This window comes from Phodopus roborovskii, unplaced genomic scaffold (genome assembly GCF_943737965.1).
Source record: "Phodopus roborovskii unplaced genomic scaffold, PHOROB, whole genome shotgun sequence".
NCBI lineage: Eukaryota > Metazoa > Chordata > Mammalia > Rodentia > Cricetidae > Phodopus > Phodopus roborovskii.
The window spans coordinates 7099970-7118903 of NW_026125397.1; positions in this window are offsets into that span (position 1 = coordinate 7099970).

An 18934-nucleotide genomic window follows, 5' to 3' on the forward strand; every position below is an offset into this window, starting at 1 on the left:
GGAATGGGAGGGGAGGGTGGTTAGGGTGCATGTTAGAGGACAGAGAGGGTAAAGGGGAGGGAGGGAAGGAGGGAGGGAGGAAGAGGGAACTGGGATCGACATGTAAAATTATAAATTAAATAAAAAAATGCTTTTACTCCAAAATTTAAGTTCAAGGACAAGTTACTTGGAGAAAGGATTTCTATTTTTGTTTCCACAGAAAATGAAAAGCTGTGGATTCCTTCCAGACTAATGTGGTTTGATCAAGCCAGACCACCTGAAACAGAGTACCAGGTGATCCTACATTCAAAACAGCTGGACAAAGCAGCCTTGCAGACTACAGCCAGGATTTCTGCATCTTCTTAGAATCCCTCATGACAGCGCCCTTACCAGCAGGAAGTAGTTTGGAAAGAACGACACCCAAATTCCCAAATATTGTCTATAAATGTTTGTTTTCATTTAAATGGGCTTGGTTATATAAAATAAATAAATAAATAATACATGAGGTGATTAAATTATGACGTGAAAACATTTATTTGACTCAGGCTTGGAGGTTCCATCTAACAACCAAACAGACCCATTACTGTGGACTTCTGGTGTATGTGCTGGATGGCAATGGTGAGGAAGGCCAGAATGGAGGAACCTGGTTATGTCAAGGACAGAGACAACAAGGAAAAGAGAACGAGGAGGTAATCTTACAATCCCCTTTGATTAAGTGTCCCCCATAAGGTTAGTGCCACCTTCACCACTTGGACCTGGGGGACATTCGACATCCAAAGAGTAACAGTGGGTGAACCTTGGGAACATCATGCTAACTGAAATAAGCCAGGTGAAAAGGGACAACTATGATTTCATTTCTGTCGTCTCAAATATATAAAGCAAGGGAATTCATAGAGATCAAGGGGAAATTAAAGATATCAGTGTAGAGGAGAAAAGGGGAAGTGGATAGATTCTCAGTGTGAAGGTGGTTGGAAGAGAGCATGAAATGTGTCTTGACAGAAAGCTTTCAAAAATATGTACTAGTGACAAGTGGGAATTAATCAGGGCTTTGAACTGTACAATCTAAAGATGGCCAAGATGGCAAACTATATGCCCTACATATTTTGCTATAATTAGGAAAAATGCACACCTCCTTTATGTTCCATTTTATTTTAACTATGGATTTCAAACAAGAAGCAGAAAAGAGCTCCAAAGACCACTCTGTACTAGAATATCCATTGTATCAAGTCCAAATAACAAGTAAAAGTGAAAAGTGCTAAAATAGCCCTTCCCTGTTCCAGTTGAAAGCCCAGGAGCAGCATTCATTAGGTCTTTTTTTACCAAGCAAATAATTTTATTTAATTGATGATGTAATTTTCACTAGACCACTGAAGGGGTGAAAGGTGGGATGGTTTGTACAAGTATTTGTAACTTTTCTTTCTAGTACTCTAAAATAAAGTCTGTTTTCCAAAAGACTAAGCAGAGCCATGCCACCCATAGCTCTGGCTGATCAGAGTACAGATGGGGACAGAAGGAAAAACTAAAACATGACAGAGGTGACAGTGATTCCACCATTTTATTGAATGAGTCATTACTTCTGTCCCCAGTATCTGTCCAGATCCTGAATGCCCTTGTGTTTGGGAAGGAGTCAAGATTTTACTTTCCTAATAAATAGAACTGTTTTAAAGTAACTGTGGGTTTACCTCTAACTTAAAAGTAACATACTTTTATTTATATTTTGGTCGTGAGCCTAGCCTTTGATGGCTGAGCCATCTCTCCAGCCATACTTTTATTTATAATAACTTTAGAAGAAAAAAATATTCAAGGAAGAAAAAACAAATGACCAATAATTTTCCCACCTAGATAGAGTAATAGTGTTATGACATATGAGATATAATAATTAATTTTACTTAAAAATGATGATGCCTAACTTTTCCTTATTATGAAAGAAATAATTTGCTTTGGAAATGTACTTGGAAAGCTCTGAGATACTTAAAGGGACAACCCTATCACCTGAAACAGTCATTATCATTTTTTAATTGTGACCTAAACTGATCTGGCAAAGGCCATCAGTGGAACGGATGTAGTATGGAAAGTAGCTGTAGTATGAAAAGTTCTGTTACTGACTTTCTGCAAACAAGGAAACCACTGGAGGACCTGTGAGTGGCTTCACCTAAGTGCCCTGTTACTAAAGGAGAAGAAAGGTTTTGGAAGACAGAGTTAAGCAGGGCTGTGTGAAAAGAATCAGCTTGACATTGAGACTGCAAGGCCCACCCTGGGGACACTTTAATGGGAAACCACAAAGTTAAGGTAGACCAGAAATCCTGAAGCCAGAAACCACTTATCTGTGGCTCAGCATGGGGCAGGAAATCGAGGCCCAGTCTCCATGTCAAAATGGCTGGAGTCCTCCCAGCATGAAGACGGGATACTTTGTTATCATTTCCCTGACTTCAAAGAGAATAGTTCCCTACAGCCTGTAATGTCAGAAAACAAGATTGCTTTATAACATAGCAGAGCTAGTTCCTGGAAGAAAGGTTCCATTATAAACTTTACAGCTACAGCATGGCCAGGGCACACGTATTCTAACTCCCTAGAAGCTGGTTTTGTCTTGATCTGATTGTCATTTTAGCCTGATGTATACCAGGGCAAAGGTTTCACTTTCTTGGTCAAAACTTTACTTTTATTTTTTTCAACCTTTCATCTATTGTTCTTAGACTGCCTAAAGAAATCCCCGGAAAATACTCCCCAAAGCACAAGGAAAAAAATTTTAACTTCTTTAAATTGTTAGTCTAAGGTCTTAGTGTGGTATCTCTTAGTTGGTATCTCTTAGTTACTCTAATTTGCATAAAAATTGTTAGTGAAGTCAAAGTTTTCCCTTATCATTTATTATTTCTAGTTCATTTTAAAGACCCAATGAGCTGGTGTCTCACTTGAAAGACTCAAAGGGAGTCATGGATTGACATGGATTGACATGGACTGACATGGATTCAAGACCAAGTTAGGCTACATTCTAGTTTTTAGGACAGTTGGGGATGCAGAGTGAGACCCTACCTTAAAGAAAATATAAAATAAAACAATAAAACAAAATAGGTAAAGAAATACATGTACACTACAGCACACAAAACAAAGACCTGAAAATTTTTTGACCATGTGATAGAGTTTCTCATTCCATCATCTTATCACTTTGTTATAAAAATATTAAATATTAAAATGCTGATTCTTTGTCACATTAGCTACAGTATTTCCTTCCCAGGATGTAATTTTTAAAAAATGTATTTGAAAGGCACAAGAAATTGAAAGCATATTTCATTAATTTAATGTCTTTGGAAATAGCTTTGTCATGATTGATGGTGGTGATATGTTACTAAAATACCCTCTTTGAATAACTGTTTCTTTTAAAATAAAATCCTAGAAAATTCAGAGTTATATTATACACCATCTCATAGTCAATCTTCAAAGAAAAGAGTCTGAGATTGGAGCCCAGACAACCAGTAGATATGATACCCGTGACACACTTGTAGTCTTTTCCTTGCGAGGGTTGTATTTTGTGTGTAGCTTATTTGGACAAGTCATAGAAAAAACACTGAATCGAAAATCATAGTGCAGCCGGGCAGTGGTGGCCCATGCCTTTAATCCCAGCACTCGGGAGGCAGAGGCAGGCGGATCTCTGTGAGTTGGAGGCTAGCCTGGTCTACAAGAGCTAGTTCCAAGATAGCTTCCAAAGCCACAGAGAAACCCTGTCTCGGAAAAAAAAAAAGAGTGCGGCATAACACACACACACACACACACACACACACACACACACACAAACAAAACATTTTACAATGACAATATTTATTCTGATCCTTTTCGTCTCCTATCTGCCTTCTTTGCATTGTGTATGATATTTTAATGAAAAATGACCCCTATAGACTCATATTTGTGTGAGAGCACAGTGAAACTATCAAACTAGGCCACTCTGTGACAGGAAAAGGCTATTCCCATCTCCAGGGCCGTGTCTGCGGGCTGGACGTACAGAGAGACGAAAATTGGTGGCAGAGTCTTAGCAGGCAGAAGGGCTTAGGTTACTGTGGGAAGTGGACCAATTGGCTAGGACTGCCTGGTAGCTAGCATGGGGCTTTAATGTGTTGGAGGCTCATTTGAGTTATTAGGGAACTAGAAGCCCTTTCTAGAGGTAGTGGGCTATGAAAGGGAGGGTAGTAAGGGAGTGTTAGCTTTCCTTTTGTTCACCCGGTTAGAGTCCAGCCTGAGCCGAGCTCAGACAGCCGTCGAGGACTTCGTCAGGGCCACCGCAGGGCTTGGGCATTGGACCTAATGATTTGATCACTTGGTTTCCTGTCGGTGGCACTGTTTGGGGAGGCCATGGGACATTTAGAAGGATAAGGTGCAGCATTGCTGGCTTTGAGGGTTGAGAGCCTTGCCCAGCTTCCAGTTTGTACTCTGTGCTTCCTGTGTCGCGGTAGAAATATGTCTCCCCGCTTCCTGCTCCAGCTGACCACTGTCACGCTTCTCCCGCCATTGTGGACTGTCACTCTGAAATGGCAACCTAAAACGGTTTGTCCCAGGAGTCACTTTGGCCATGACGTTTTCTCACTGCAAAGATCATCTAACTGATTCAGCTTAGTGCAGTTTGCTTTCCATGTCGACCTTTGGGACGTGGTAAATTGAGAGAACGCGTCACTCGCTCCAGTGGAGTCGGAAGTCTGTTACCGTGGCCCCCACAGCAGTTTGCGCTTTCAGTTTGCTTTCTCCCTTCTTCTCCACAATTCCGATCACTTCATGTGCCGCAAAAATGCTTTAGCTTCCGTGCTGTCAATAAATGATGCCAATAAGGGTATCAAGAAGTGACATCCTTTCAGGATTCAGGTAATAAGTGATGAGGTGAAAGACAGCGTCAGGCAAAACTTTAGGTTGGATGGCCAAGCAGACACAGCAAATGTGGCACACATACACATGGAACCCCTGTGCAGCGGCAAAGAATGAAATGACATGCACAGGGAAGTTTGGGGATTGGGGGGGAGGCGGGTGTCATTATGTTAAATGAGATAAACCAGTCTCAAAGCCAGCAATGCTGGGCTGCACCTTATCCTTCTCAGTGTCCCATAACCTCCCCAAACAGTGCCACCAACAGGAGGCCAAGAGTATGTAGTATTTAAACTTATATATGTGAATATAGGTATATGACATAGAAGTATTTTTTTTAAGATCATAGGACAGGCTAAAGAGGTCTATAAATGGAGGTCAGGGAACAAGAGGGGGTAATGGAATCTATGTGCCACGAAGCAGAAACAAGACAAAAAAGTAAAATTCATTTTAATAATACATGAGCTAGTAAAGATGATGACCAACCTGCTCTTTTGTATTTGCCCTAAATATCTCTCATATTTAATGTCAAGTTTCAGAGTTATACTGCTCAAATATTACTGACACTCTACTGTAGGATGGAACAGCCTTGTAAGTTCAGAGTCACCGAAACATGGCAAGAAAATAAAGTAGAGTTTTGTTTACTGACACAGATGAGTGAATGGTAGGGAAGGGAACATCTGCACAGTGGAGCGGGGGATTTCTCCCAGACCCGGTTAGGGACATACCACACCCAGACACCTGTTTTCACAGAGAGATCCTTTACTAAGTGGGAAGAAAAGGTAAAGTGGCTGCTTCCTGACTTGGGCAGAAAACAGCAGCAAACAACCTTGCAGGTGTAATTTTTTAAAGAAGAATAAAATGGAAGAAAAGGGGAATGGGCTAGAATTCCATGGTGAAGAAGATAGAGGATGGGGAGAAGGGGAAGGGGACAAGGGAAAAGGGTGGGAATAGAGAGGAATCAGACTTAGCACATAAGCAAATGACAGTTTATAAAGGTAAAGGGGAGACCTCCTGTTAGGACGAAGAGTTTAATTTTGATTGGGCATGTTAACTAGGTGAACCACAGGGAGCTTTTGATTGCTAGATCTCAATACCTCAATAGCTGGGCCTTGATAGTCAGTCTCAGAGGGAGAAAGTGATCACATAAGGGAATAGACATTGTCGGCTAGCTTCAGGGATGGGGAAGAAGGGCAAGGCCTGGCAGAGCCACATCCTCCAGTGGCTAGTGTCTCTCCAGGTAGTGCTTCTTAATCTGTACCCATGAAAACTCTTTGAGCCATCCCCTCCAACTGTGATATTTTAGTGTAGATGCATTTGGCTTAAAATGAATATCCAATGGGGTAATCAAAGACAAAGACATGTCATCTGTCTTAGTTAGGGTTACTATCGCCATCATAATAATAGAATAAAAATAAATAGTGTAAAGAATAAAACCATGACCAAAAGCAACGTGGAGAGGAAAGGGTTTATTTGACTCACGGTTCCTCATAGTGGTTCATCAGAAGGAGTGGGGGCAGGGACTGAGGCAGGAAAGGAACCTGAAGGCAGGAGCTGATGCAGAGGCCATGGAGGGTGCTGCTTACTGGTTTGCTCCCCATGGTTTGCTCAGCCTGCTTTCTTTTAGAAGACAGGACTGCCATCCTAGGGATGTCCCCATCCACAACAAGGTGGGCCCTCCCCCATAAATCACTAAATAGGAAAATACCCTGTAGCCAGATCTTATGGAGGCATTTTCTCAGTTGAAGTTCCTTCCTTTCAGATGTTTCTAGCTTGTGTCAAGTTGACATAAAACTAGTTTAGATATTATCTTTTCTTTTTATTAGTTTTAGACTTAGGTAATATCTAAGCACAGTGCCCTGTGCTTATAGTCCCAGACACTGGGGGGTAAGAACAGGAGGATCCCCAGGGTTCTCTGCCAATTAGCCCCTCTGACTTAACAAGTTCCAGGCCAGTGGGAGATACTGTCTTTAAAAGCAAAGTGGATGACTCTTGAGGTATGACACCTGAAGTGTACCTCAAGCACAGGCATGTGTGTACACACACACACACACACACACACACACGCCACGCACGCACGCACGCACGCACACACGCACGCACACATGCACACATTCAAACAAAAGACAAAATTTAAGTCTCAGATTTTTACTGTTATGAGAAATAAGTAATTAACTGTCCTTGCACGTATTTCCTTGTGCTCCTAAGAATACTCAGCTCATGAACAAGTAGAATCATTAAGTAGTAGTAAGTTTTCTTTGTTTTTCAGAGGAGTGTGGGTGTTTTATTTGTAGTTTTGCTTGTTTGTTTGCTTGTTTACTGTCTTTCAACATAGGGTTTCTCTGTGTAGCCCTGGCTGTCCTGGAACTCCTTTGTAGACCAGGCTGGCCTTGAACTCAGAGATCTGCCTGCTTTCTGAGTACTGGGATTAAAGACATGTGCCACCACTGCCCAACAGAAGAATCTTTTAATTGAAGAGAAAATTTAATTAAAGGGCTTTATTTTTATAATATAATTAATATTTATACATTTATGCATATATATACATCTATATTTATACATATATAATGTTTTGGGTCAAATTCCTTCCTTGTCTTCATTACCACTTATCCTCTAAATGTAATGTCTTCTCCCTCCCCGCCCCCAATACTCACTGAATCCATTTGGTACTGACTGTATGAGTGTGGGTGTGAAACCATCTGTTGGAACATGTGTAACTTCTTGAGGCCAGTGTCCCTGAAGAAAACTGACTTTCCCTTCCCGAGTATCCATTACTTCCAATAGCTCACCTGATATCAGTGAGGCTTTATGAGTCCCTTCCTATCCTGTGCTGGGATTTTAGCTGGTTTGATCTTCCGCAAGTCTCATATATGCAACCCCAGCTGCTGTAAGTTCATGTATGCCGCTGTCATTTCTAGCAATATTGTTTCACTGTAGGTGTCTACTAGCCCTGGATATTAGAATCTTTCTATCCCGGCTTCTGAGTTGATTATGGAGTCTTTGCGGTAAAGGATGTGATATTTATGACCAATTTAAGGCTGAAGGGTTATCCTTTGTGCATTGACCAGTTATGGGTATCTGTTTTAATTACCATCTATTAAAAAAGTAAGTTTTCTTGATAAGGGTTGAGAGTTTGCAGTAATCTATGTGTATAAAGATAGGAACTTGGGGGGCAGTTTATTATTATTATTATTATCATTATCATCATCATTATTATTATACTTAGTAGAATAATAGCATTAGGTTCTCCTTGAAGGCCTATGATAGCCAGTCACAACTTTTTTGGCCAAATTAATGGTACCAGATGGGTTCCATCTTGCAGAGTCGATTTTAAATCCAATTATAAAGTGATTGGTTACTCCCATAACCTTTGTGCCACAGTTGCACCAATGGCACGTCTTGCCAGACCAGTCATTTTTATAGCTCATAGGGCTCCCAGCTGGACAAGATGGTTGATGACTTTTCTCCCACTATAATGGATAGCACTTTCTATCACTGTGAAAACTAACCAGCAGGGATGATGCTTCCAAGTTAATATCAGCCTGAGTTTCCATATCCACTGACTAAAGTATGTGGTGTCTGTGTTTTCAGCAATATGGTTTACCATCAAGTTCTAGAGAGCAGCCAAAAGCAAAGTTAATAATATTTGGGGAGTTTATGAGATCCCACTAACAATTAGAAAAGAGGAAACCCACTCCTAGCTCTAGGCGTTTTATTTGATAACTAACAATGTCTAGGGGAGGCAGTGTGCCCCCATTATAAGGTAACTACATTTAAACCCCTTTAACATAGAAAGTTTCAATACAATTTACTCAATCTAAACATTTTTTCCTGTGGAATTACATCAATACTATATTCAGCAGTCATAAATTCCTGTCTTCCCAAATTTGGACAATATTTAATACTGTAAAAACTAAATCTTGCCCATCCAGAACATATGCTCCTGTCTTACTGTGTATTTGTCTACTTATTTGTACAATCAGTTCTATTCTCATTTTTAAATAAATTTGTATTTAAATTAAAAACAATCTTATTTTACATACCAATCCCAGTTTCTTCTCCCATGCCTCCCACCAACCCCCATCCCACCCCTACACACTTCCCAGGGAGGGTCTTCATTCTTTTTTTAAATTCAATATTGAAGGTTTTTTTTTTCCTAAAAACTGTCTGCTTTCAAGTGAGAAACAGGCTTACTGTTCACACTTTGCAAAATGCTGTGGCTCAGAAAGACCAAATGTCTTTTTAAGGTCAGAGGACTAGCAACATCCCAATTCAAACTACCTTGACAGATTTCTCAAGATTACAGCCATTACATTTTAACCTTGCCATAAACTGCCCTTGTGAAATGGAATGTCCAGAAGATCCAGTGTGAGGTTCAGATGAGTCTCCTTAACCCAAGCCTACAACACTTTGCAAGGCATGAAGGGTTTCCTGTTTTGGATCAAACCCTCACAACAATCTTTTCAAGTGTATACTCAATCATGATTGTTTCACATTTAAGACTGAAGTTAGATGACTCAATATGACCAGACAAGAAAGAGTAAAAAGAAAGAAATGTGCTTAAAGTTCTTCGGGGTTAGGGGAAGATCAATAAGACATTTTACAGAACACTTTGCAAGGAAATGAAAATGAGTGTTGAAAAATAGTTCTTCCTTCCCGTTTCCCTGGATTCAGCTTTTATTGCAACACAGAGTGGGGTCCCTGCAAGGGACTGTACTTTATGCTTAGTCTTTCATCTTTCTTCAGGAAAGAAACTGAGGCTACTGTCTAATTTGCAGGGGTCAAAGCCATCTCAAGAACTGACTGGCAAAGACTCTGGCCTGTACTGACACAACTCAGCAAAGCAAATGTTTGTGTCAAGCACAAAGAAGCTTCACCTTGTAGTCTGTTTCATTGTGCTTGCTGTAACAAGGGCTGTCAAGGCTGTGCTAAAGAGGAGCACAGCCCTACTTCACAGATGAACAACGAAGAGTGTGATCTACAGAGTTTTGAATGAATGCATATAATGTAGAATACTCTCCTACACAGTTAGATAATTTGCTCTTCAGCATTTTTGGTTTTCTAGCCATGAAAATCTTCCAATGCCTTATTACCTACCAAAGATTCAAGGAAAAATGACTTCTGGAAGGAGAATCTCAGATGTAGGAAGATGTTAAGATGAAATGAGCAAAACCCATCTCCTCAAATCTGGAGGCATGTGAAATCATGAAAAGGGGGGAAGGAAAAGCAAGTCCTTGAGGATCCAAGATATGTCCTTTTTTTTAGCTAAAGTCATGGGGAGAAGAAATGAGGAAGGAGACATTTAGGGCATCACCCATTGCCTACTTTCCATTTAGAACCAGGAAAGAGGGGACAACTCACAGTTAGTCCGTGCCATCTGGTTTGAGCCTTCCAAGTCATTGTCAGTTTCTTTCTGGAGTGCATGGGATCTAAGAACCCACTAACGGCTCCTAGAGAGTATTGAGCAATAGGTATTTGGCTTGACATTGGTGGAGGAACACTGTCCTTAAGGCAAAGTGACTCTGTAGCTAGAGAATAAACTAGTAGAACTGTATACATTTCCAAATTTTAGGGGTATGAAGCTTGACCAAGGGCAGATGAAGGAATCAGTAATCAAGGCTATACAAATGCTAAATTACAAAAGAACAAACCTCAAGCTATGCTCGAAAATTGTTATAGCAGTGGCTGTCAGGACACTGAACTGTTAAATACTGGCAATTCCCAGACACTGTTCTAAAGAAGAGCATCAAGGAGGCAGCTAATCTAAGCATAAAATCACCCACAGTCTGTGAGTCATCTACAGACTCTTTAAGTCACTGGATTGTACTGTATTTACTGATGTTTCCAAATTACAAATTCCCAGTTACATGTAACCTACAAGAAAAATAGATCCAGTTTCAAGATGAAAGTATCCATATCCTCGTTGCTCATTTGAGTGTAGTGTAATAATTTTTATTGCAATAACATCAGTTTGAGTGGAATGTGCGTGCACACATGGAAGCCAGAGGCTGGCCATAGCTGTCAGTCTCAGAAACAACATTCATTTCCTTGTAGACATGGTCTCTCATGACTTAGAGCTCATCAATTAGGGTAGACTAGCTAGAAAGCTAGCTCCAGGGATCTTCCTGTCCCCATCATAGCATCTCTGGGATTAACTGAAAGCAGCCACCAAAACACTGGGCATTTTATGTAGGTCTTGGGGATGGAACATAGATCTTTGTACTTGTAACACAAGCACTTTACCAACCAAGCCATCACTTCTGTCCCAGAAGAATGGTTTTCTATCTGAATTATAGAGCTAAATTCACTGAAGTCATAGAAAACCATATGATTGCTGAAGAGGGCCAAGACATGGTTATCAGGAATTGAAATCACTGAGATGATTTCTGTGGTTCTCTTTCTTTTTAAGTCACTTTTGCCATAGTAACGGTCTCAAATGAAAGCCTTTACCATGCTTGCATAAAGGCCCATTCTACTGCTGCTCATTAGTTTTTACACCAGCATTTTAAATATGTGCCTATTATTTTATTTCCTTGGGACAGCTTTATAGGAGGAACTGCTGACACCTAAGATCTGGAATGTCTAGTCATGTCTTATAGTAAAAATAAATGCTTCAAAAATTCATACCATAAAATAATGATGATAGGAGTTGCAGTTCAGTACAAGTTGGTGAAGCTTTCTGTTTGGAGTTATTTAATATTTAAAGTTCATAGCTGTGATTTAGCTGTATAGAATTCTTTTAAGCATTGTACCAACCAACAGACAAACTGGAAGCTCATGTATTTTTTTAAAATTTTGACTAAATTCTCCACCACCACACACACTTAGACTTTGCTATAAGGATCTATGAATTCAATGAAAGGAAGCTGCGTCGTATTACACCAGTGGTTCTCAACCTTCCTAAGGCTGTGACCCTTTAATACAGCCATAAAGTTATTTTCATTGATACTTCCTAACTGTAATTTTGCTACTGTTGTGTTATGGATGGTAATGTAAATATCTGTTTTCCAGTTGTCTTAAACAACTCTTGTGAAAGGGTGGTTTGAACCCCCTCCCCCCTTCGACCGACAGGTTGAGAACTGCTGCATTGCAGAAAGCGTTTCCTCCAAGAGTGAAGCATCACTTTGCCCCTTGTTTAAACACAGAGGAATCTACAGTCTTAGACAACAGGAGGTTCCAGTACGGTAAGGTCTATTATGAGGCGTATCCAAGCGGTCAGGGAGCAATAAGTGTGTTGAAGAGGGAGAGAGTACTGTAGCACTGTACAATGAGTTCACTGGTCATACACACACACACACACACACACACACACACACACACACACACACCACGAAGACTTAAAACTTCTTTTCCAACCATGGAGACATTCTGCTTCAAGCTACAGTGTGAGTTCCATGTGTATGTACTGAATTAGTTGAGAAGCAATGGAAATTTTTGTGAAGGGTTGGCTGTCACTCAAGACGATATAAACAATACTTTAAAGGGGCTGGCTAGTCATTGAATGCTCAGACGCTGCAGTCAGGAGGCAATATTGAAACCAAAGTGGAGTGAAAAACAAATTTTCCAAACTATGCCTCTGACCTTTCATCCCCTTGTGAGGAGTCAACTATGCAAAGAAACTGGTGGAAAGTCAATTCTTCCATAGTCCCCGATTCCTGTTGTCTTGCACAGATACACATTTTATATTCGTTGATTTGTAGAAACAGTGAAGATCCAGGCTCTGAATTCACCAGGATCACCTTTTTAACCTCTGTAAGATGGGAACAGTCACAGCACTGACTTCACAGCGACCTGATGTTGAATGGGAACCTCACAGGAAAGGCCAGCCTAAGGTTGGCTCCCTAGATATAAGGCAGCATCCCCCATCCATGGTGCTGAGCAGGAATGTAGTCCTTGCTCAATCTCCTTCGTACATTCAAATTTTGTAAAATTTGTTCAGACTATTTCTAGTTAAAATCCCATGCTGATTCAACTGAAAAAGGCTAATCAAAATGGAACCATAATGTTGTTGGGTTTTTTGTTTTACTCTTACTCTTTGCTCTTTTTGGGGGGCCACCATCCAGCTCCCAGATAATCACACAGATACTTTCTTGTGACTGTCTGGCCTTGTCTTGACTTATTTCTAGCCAGCTTTGCTTCCATTTCTTTTTATTTATTTTAAGAGACAGGGTTTCTCTGTGTAGCCTTGGCTGTCCTGGAACTCACTTTGTAGACCTGGCTGGCCTCAAACTCACAAAGATCCTTGTGCCTCTGCCTCTTGAGTGCTGGAATTAAAGGCGTGTACCACCACTGCCCAGCTAACCAGCTTTTCTTAACTTAAATTATCCCAATTACTTTTTGCCTCTGGGTTTTTCTCTATTTCTGTATGTCTTTATTTTTCCCCTTCTTATTCTGTGTCTAGCTACGTGGCTGGCCCCCAGCATCTTCCTCTCCTTCTCTTCTTCTTTCTCTCCCTAAGACATTCTTCTCCTCCTATTTATTCTTTCTGCCTGCCAGCCCTGCCTATACTTTCTCCTGCCTAGCTATTGGCCATTTAGCTCTGCATTAGACCAATCAGGTGTTCAAGACAAGCAAAATAACACAGATGTACAGAGTTAAACAAATGCAACATAAAAGATTGCAACTCAACTTTGTGTCATTAGCCAAATATTCTACAGCATGAAAGAATGTAACACATCTTTAACTAATAATCTGCAGCACCATCATTTGCAAACAAGTCAACTCTTAAATCTCACAAAATACTGCATTTTAAAACTTAAATATTTACTTCGGACTAGTAAATTATCCCAAAGTGGCATGAAACCTCTATGAAACTTAAGTATGTAAGAAGTGTTTCTGTGACTTTCCAGAAACACTGACATCTTCCACTTTTCAGTATACATCCTGATAGTATCATTTGCTTGGACACAGATAATCCTCTTGTTAATAAATAAGAAAAATTAGTTTCTTCCCTCCCCATATATTTTACCAGCTTTTTTTTTTTTTTTTTTTTTTTTTTTTGGATATTCCATGAAATGTCTCTATCAAAATTTTTCTTGTTAAATTACAAATGTGGACTTCTTAGGCTGATGTTAACTGCAGTAGTTATTCAGTTAGAAGTACCCCAAAGAAAGACTTCCTAAGGACAAGGTAAGACATAGCACCAGTATGTTCTGTCTTGCTGATTAATCCTTAGCCTGCAATGTTGCAGGCTGGTTTTGAATAAGAGCTGAGGTCTTTGAATTCGAAACACGGCCACTGATCTTAATCTCTAATCATGTCAGAGTCTTCATGTGGTATGGTGATAATGTTTACTGAGACAGGAGGCTGTGGGCCCTGACCACCCCACTCCACCCCACCCCTCACCCCCAGACAAAAGGGATTTCTGAGTTGCCTGTGTCAGGAATGAGACAGTGAGCTTCCTGCAAGTGAAGGGACTGGAGTAATTGTCACACAACAGTAATTGTCTTCATGTAGCCTGGCCTGGCTTATAGCGCTGGGGGAAGTACAAAATGAACACTGGCAAAGCAGAATCTACGATTTTGAGAAAATAAGTGACTTATAAGTACAAAAAGTATCCAGTAAGAAGCTGCATGCACTACAGTTTGAGCTCCTGAGAGTGCTGTATTAGGAATGTGTTTTAATGACATGAGAGACTTAACCCTGACCCTGAACTTTTCTTCAGGAAAATCAAGTTCACCAGGCTTCTCTGTCTTGGGTTATGTGGACACCCCCTTTTAACATGTTGAAGTTAGATCTACTACATGTAAACAAATATGCAAAAACGTTTAAGTAAGGTATAAAGTATAAAAATAGTTTTAGATTTTCATCACATTTATCTCATTTATATGTAAGGTGGGGAGTATACACACCATGGCCGAGGGCAACTTTCCATTCTCTCCTCCCCCATGTGTGTCTTGAGAATCGAACTCACTTTGTCAGGCTTGACAGGAAGTGCTCGTATAAGCCCCAAACATAGTTTGAAAATGAACCCACTTTCTAGCTTAAGAACTGAGACATGGCTGAGCCGTGGTGGCACACGCCTTTAATCCCAGCATTTGGAAGGCAGAGGCAGGTGGATCTTTGTGAGTTGGAGGCCAGCCTGGTCCACAGAGTTAGTTCCAGGACAGCCAGGACTGTTACACAGAGAAACCCTGTCTCAAATAATAATAATAATAATAAAGGAAGAAAGGGAGGAAGGAAGGAAGGCAAAAGAAAAAGAAGAAAGAAAAAAGAAAGGAAAAGAATTGAGACATGGCTTCACAACAATGAAGTTCATCTGTGGGCCCCTCAATTTCTCCTACCCTCAGACCCTGAGGAACCCACTACCCAGCACTGAGGTCATCTTTCCCCAAAAGTGGCTTTCTGCCTTATAATCCATCCCTAAAAAGTAAATCTACCTTTGCTTTGCAAATGATGCTACATACACTAAGTGTAATGGTCTAGAGCTCACTTTTCAGTCCAATTTTACTCATAGGATTGATTTCTATTACTTCTTAAGACCATGATTTATTTGTTTCAATGTCTCCATGATATTGCTTTGCTTGAGGGTACTCCAAAGTCTTGAGCTATGGTTTTGTGTGCAGACATTTTGATTATTTCCAGTTTTAATATATAGATATTTTTGGTTGGTTGGTTGCCTGACTGTAACCGCTCTTTAACAACACAAGATTTTTCTCTGGAATGTTGTAATGTTTTATATTTTAGCTATTCTAAGAGGTGTGGTATTTTTGACATTGGCTATTTTCTAATTGGCATCCACACCTTTCCATTTGCTTGTTCCCCCTCTGGATATCTTCTTTGGTAAGGTTAATGGCTCCTTTTTGAACTTGGTATTTATTTTTTGCTTACTTTTTAGAGTTCTTTGTGTGTTTTGGATATGTCCTTCAATGAGTGCATGTTTTTACAGAGATTTTTCTCCTAGTCTACAGCTTGTCTTTTCAAAAGAAAAAGGGAAAATATTGTGGTATTTGAATGAGAATGGCCCCCAGAGGCTCATATGTTTAAGTGCTTAATGCTTGTTTCCCAGTTGATGGATTTTCCCAGGAAGCATTAGGAGGTGTGGCCTCGTTGGAGAAGGTATGTCACTGGGCTTTGAGACTTTAAAAGCCCTTGCCAGGCCCAGTCTTGTTCCCCTTCTGCTTGCTACTTTCGAATAAGATGTAAGCAGCTATTGCTCCAACGCCATACCTCTCTGCCGTCATGCTTTCCATTGTTATGGTCACGGACTTTAAAATTGTAAAAAAGCTCCCAATTAAATGTTTTCTTTTTAGTTGCGTTGGTCACAGTGTCTCTTCACAGCAATAGAAAACTAACTAAAACATATGTGTGTGTGTGTGTGTGTGAGAGAGAGAGAGAGAGAGAGAGAGAGAGAGAGAACCTGTAGAAAGGGCATTCAAGGCATTCAAGTCTCTAGAACAAGAATTACAGACAGTTCTGAGCCCCCATGTAGGTGCTGAGGACCAAACCAGGACCTCTGCAAGAGCAGTTAGTGCTTTTAAACTGAACCATCTCTCCAGCTTCTATAGTTTGTCTTTTCCTTGTGTATTAGTGTCTTTCTCAGAACAGCAGTTTCTGCTGGCTCAGTTCTCCGGTTGGCTGTCTTCCTTCTAGAACTTTCTTCCCAACTCTAACAGCTACTTCTTCCCTTTGTTTAAGCATGGATGTCCTTCAGAAGGCCTGTCTTCATCTACTTCCGTGAGTCTAAGTAGTAACGACATATGACTATTCACTCCCTACCCTTTCTGTTTATCGTATATCTACCTCCTTACACCGGCCCACCTGCAGGGAAACTCCTTTGCACGGTCCCCTGGCACAATATCTTCCCAGCAGCACTTGTCTCCTCCCAGATAAGTCTGCTCCTAAATAAAAGTTTTTCTCTAGAAAAATGGCATCCACCTCAGCATCTTTAACTGAGACCCTGACCCTACCTTCTACCTCTCTACACACCCCGTCTCTATCCCCTGCAAAAGCCTAAGCTCTATTGACACATCTTTTCTTCCTCTGAGTTAGCAGAAGTCCTCCATGCTGTGTCAATGTCCAGGTACTGGTTTATCAATCCTCCAGTGTTGGGTGGTATTTTGTTTGTGTTCTGACAAAATAAAGCTTGCTTGGAGTTAAGAGGGTGGAGCTAGCCACTAGTTAACCATAGAGGTTTGGATGACTGTAGACGGAGAGATGGGAAGTGATATGGTAGGATGGAGAGAGGATCTCAGCATTTTTGGATAGAGGGATACAGAGAGGTAGGAAACAACTGGCAGCTGTTCCTGGTTCTCTGATCTTCCAGGGTTTTATCCTGATATCTGGCTCCAGGTTTTTATTGATCAAATTAATTAGACTCATGCCTCAATCCCAGCACTTAGAAGGCCTCTGGGAGCAAACTTGCAGAGTGTAGTTCTTTGGTTGCTCACCAGCCGCAAGTGGATTATGCCTCTGTGTCAACCAATGCCTCTAAACCTCTGTGACAAAAGAGAAGGCTCTGCTATCCTTGGCTTTGGAAAGACTGTGATGACAGTACCAGCATAAGAAAGGGGCTATAAGAAGTCCTCTCTGCCCACCAGGGCAGAGCAGAACCCTGGGCAACTTTACTGGGCAAATGTGTCTGCAGCTAGCCAAGGGACTGTGTACTCCTTACAGTGAGTCTGGGCCTCTCCTCACCCTCACCACGGAGTAAGAACTGTCTCCTTCCCCATCATAGCATTGTGCTCTGTGTGAGTACCAGAGTACCAGAGTACCAGGAAAGAACTCCTGGTAATCCTGGTAATCTTCCAGAATGAACAGTGCTGCAATGAGTAATGCTACATGAATATTTATATTTGTTGTATAACTATGGCTCAAGACACATTCCTGCATGTTGATTTACTGGATTAGAGTTTTAATTTCTAATAGTTATTCATCAGAGAAATTTACATGGTGACTCATTTTCTCAGGGCTTTTGACTCTGCTGCACACAGCAGCGGAACTCATGCTCGTCTTGCAATGGTCCTGTTGCCTGTCTCAGTTATCAGAAGCTCTTACTGGGATCCTTGGGAGCCTGCTTGATTTACCTTTAGTCCATCATCTCTCCTATGATCCGAGACTCTTTCAGACTCAGATCTTGCTGGGCCACCCATCCACATCCCTGAACTTAAGAAGATATTTTCTGCCAACAATTTCCTACCCTTTGGGCAGACTCTGCTCTTCAAGCTCAGCTTGTACACGTGTGACTGCATAGTATACAATTCCTTTTGGATGGCCCCAAGCACCATATTATGTTCATAATATTATGTTCATAATAGCACCGTGATGGCTAATCTAGCTTGTGAAATTGACTACATCTTGAACCAACTAAAACCAAAGCAGCTGGACACACCTGTGAAGGGTTTCCTTGATTGGGTCACTTGAGTTCAGTAGACCCACTGTAAATCTGGATCACTTTTTCTGGTGGCTGCCTACTGAAAAGAAGGAAGCTTTTGCTTTTTGCCTGCTTGCCATTGCTTTTTCTGGCAAGTTCATCTATCCTGCCTGCTGCAGAGGCACTCATTCACTGGTGTTAGACCCTAATCTCATAAGGATTTCAACTTAGACTGAAGACCAGCTGAGAAATCAAGCCTTGTAGACTGAACAGTTACTGGAACCTTGGCTAACCCTTCAGAGACAGCCATTGCTGGACTAGCCAGACCATAGCCTGTAAGCTACTCTAATAAATCCCATAGAAGTCCTTCTCCTCTAAGGAATATTGACTAACACAACACTCATCTTGTCCTCAGGAAATTTGAAAACTGTGCTGTTTACTTTAAACTGTCCTTTGGACTATAAAGGAACTTGCTAGCCATATGATGACCCAAGGTAGAGCCCCAGAACCCACATGGTAGAAGAAGAGAGCCAACTCCCACAATTGTCCTCTGACCTCCATATGTATGCTTTGGCAAGCACACACATACACATAAAGTGTAATAAAAATGTTTTAAGCCAATTGTGGTGGCTCACACCTTTACTCCCAGATTGTGATAAGCACAAGCAGACAGATCTCTGTGTATTCAAGACCAGACTGGTCTACATAACAAGTTCCAGGCCAATCAGGGTTATAGAGGGAGAACTTGTCTCAAGCAACAACAACAACAATTTTAACATCAAAAAACAAAAGCAAAAACCT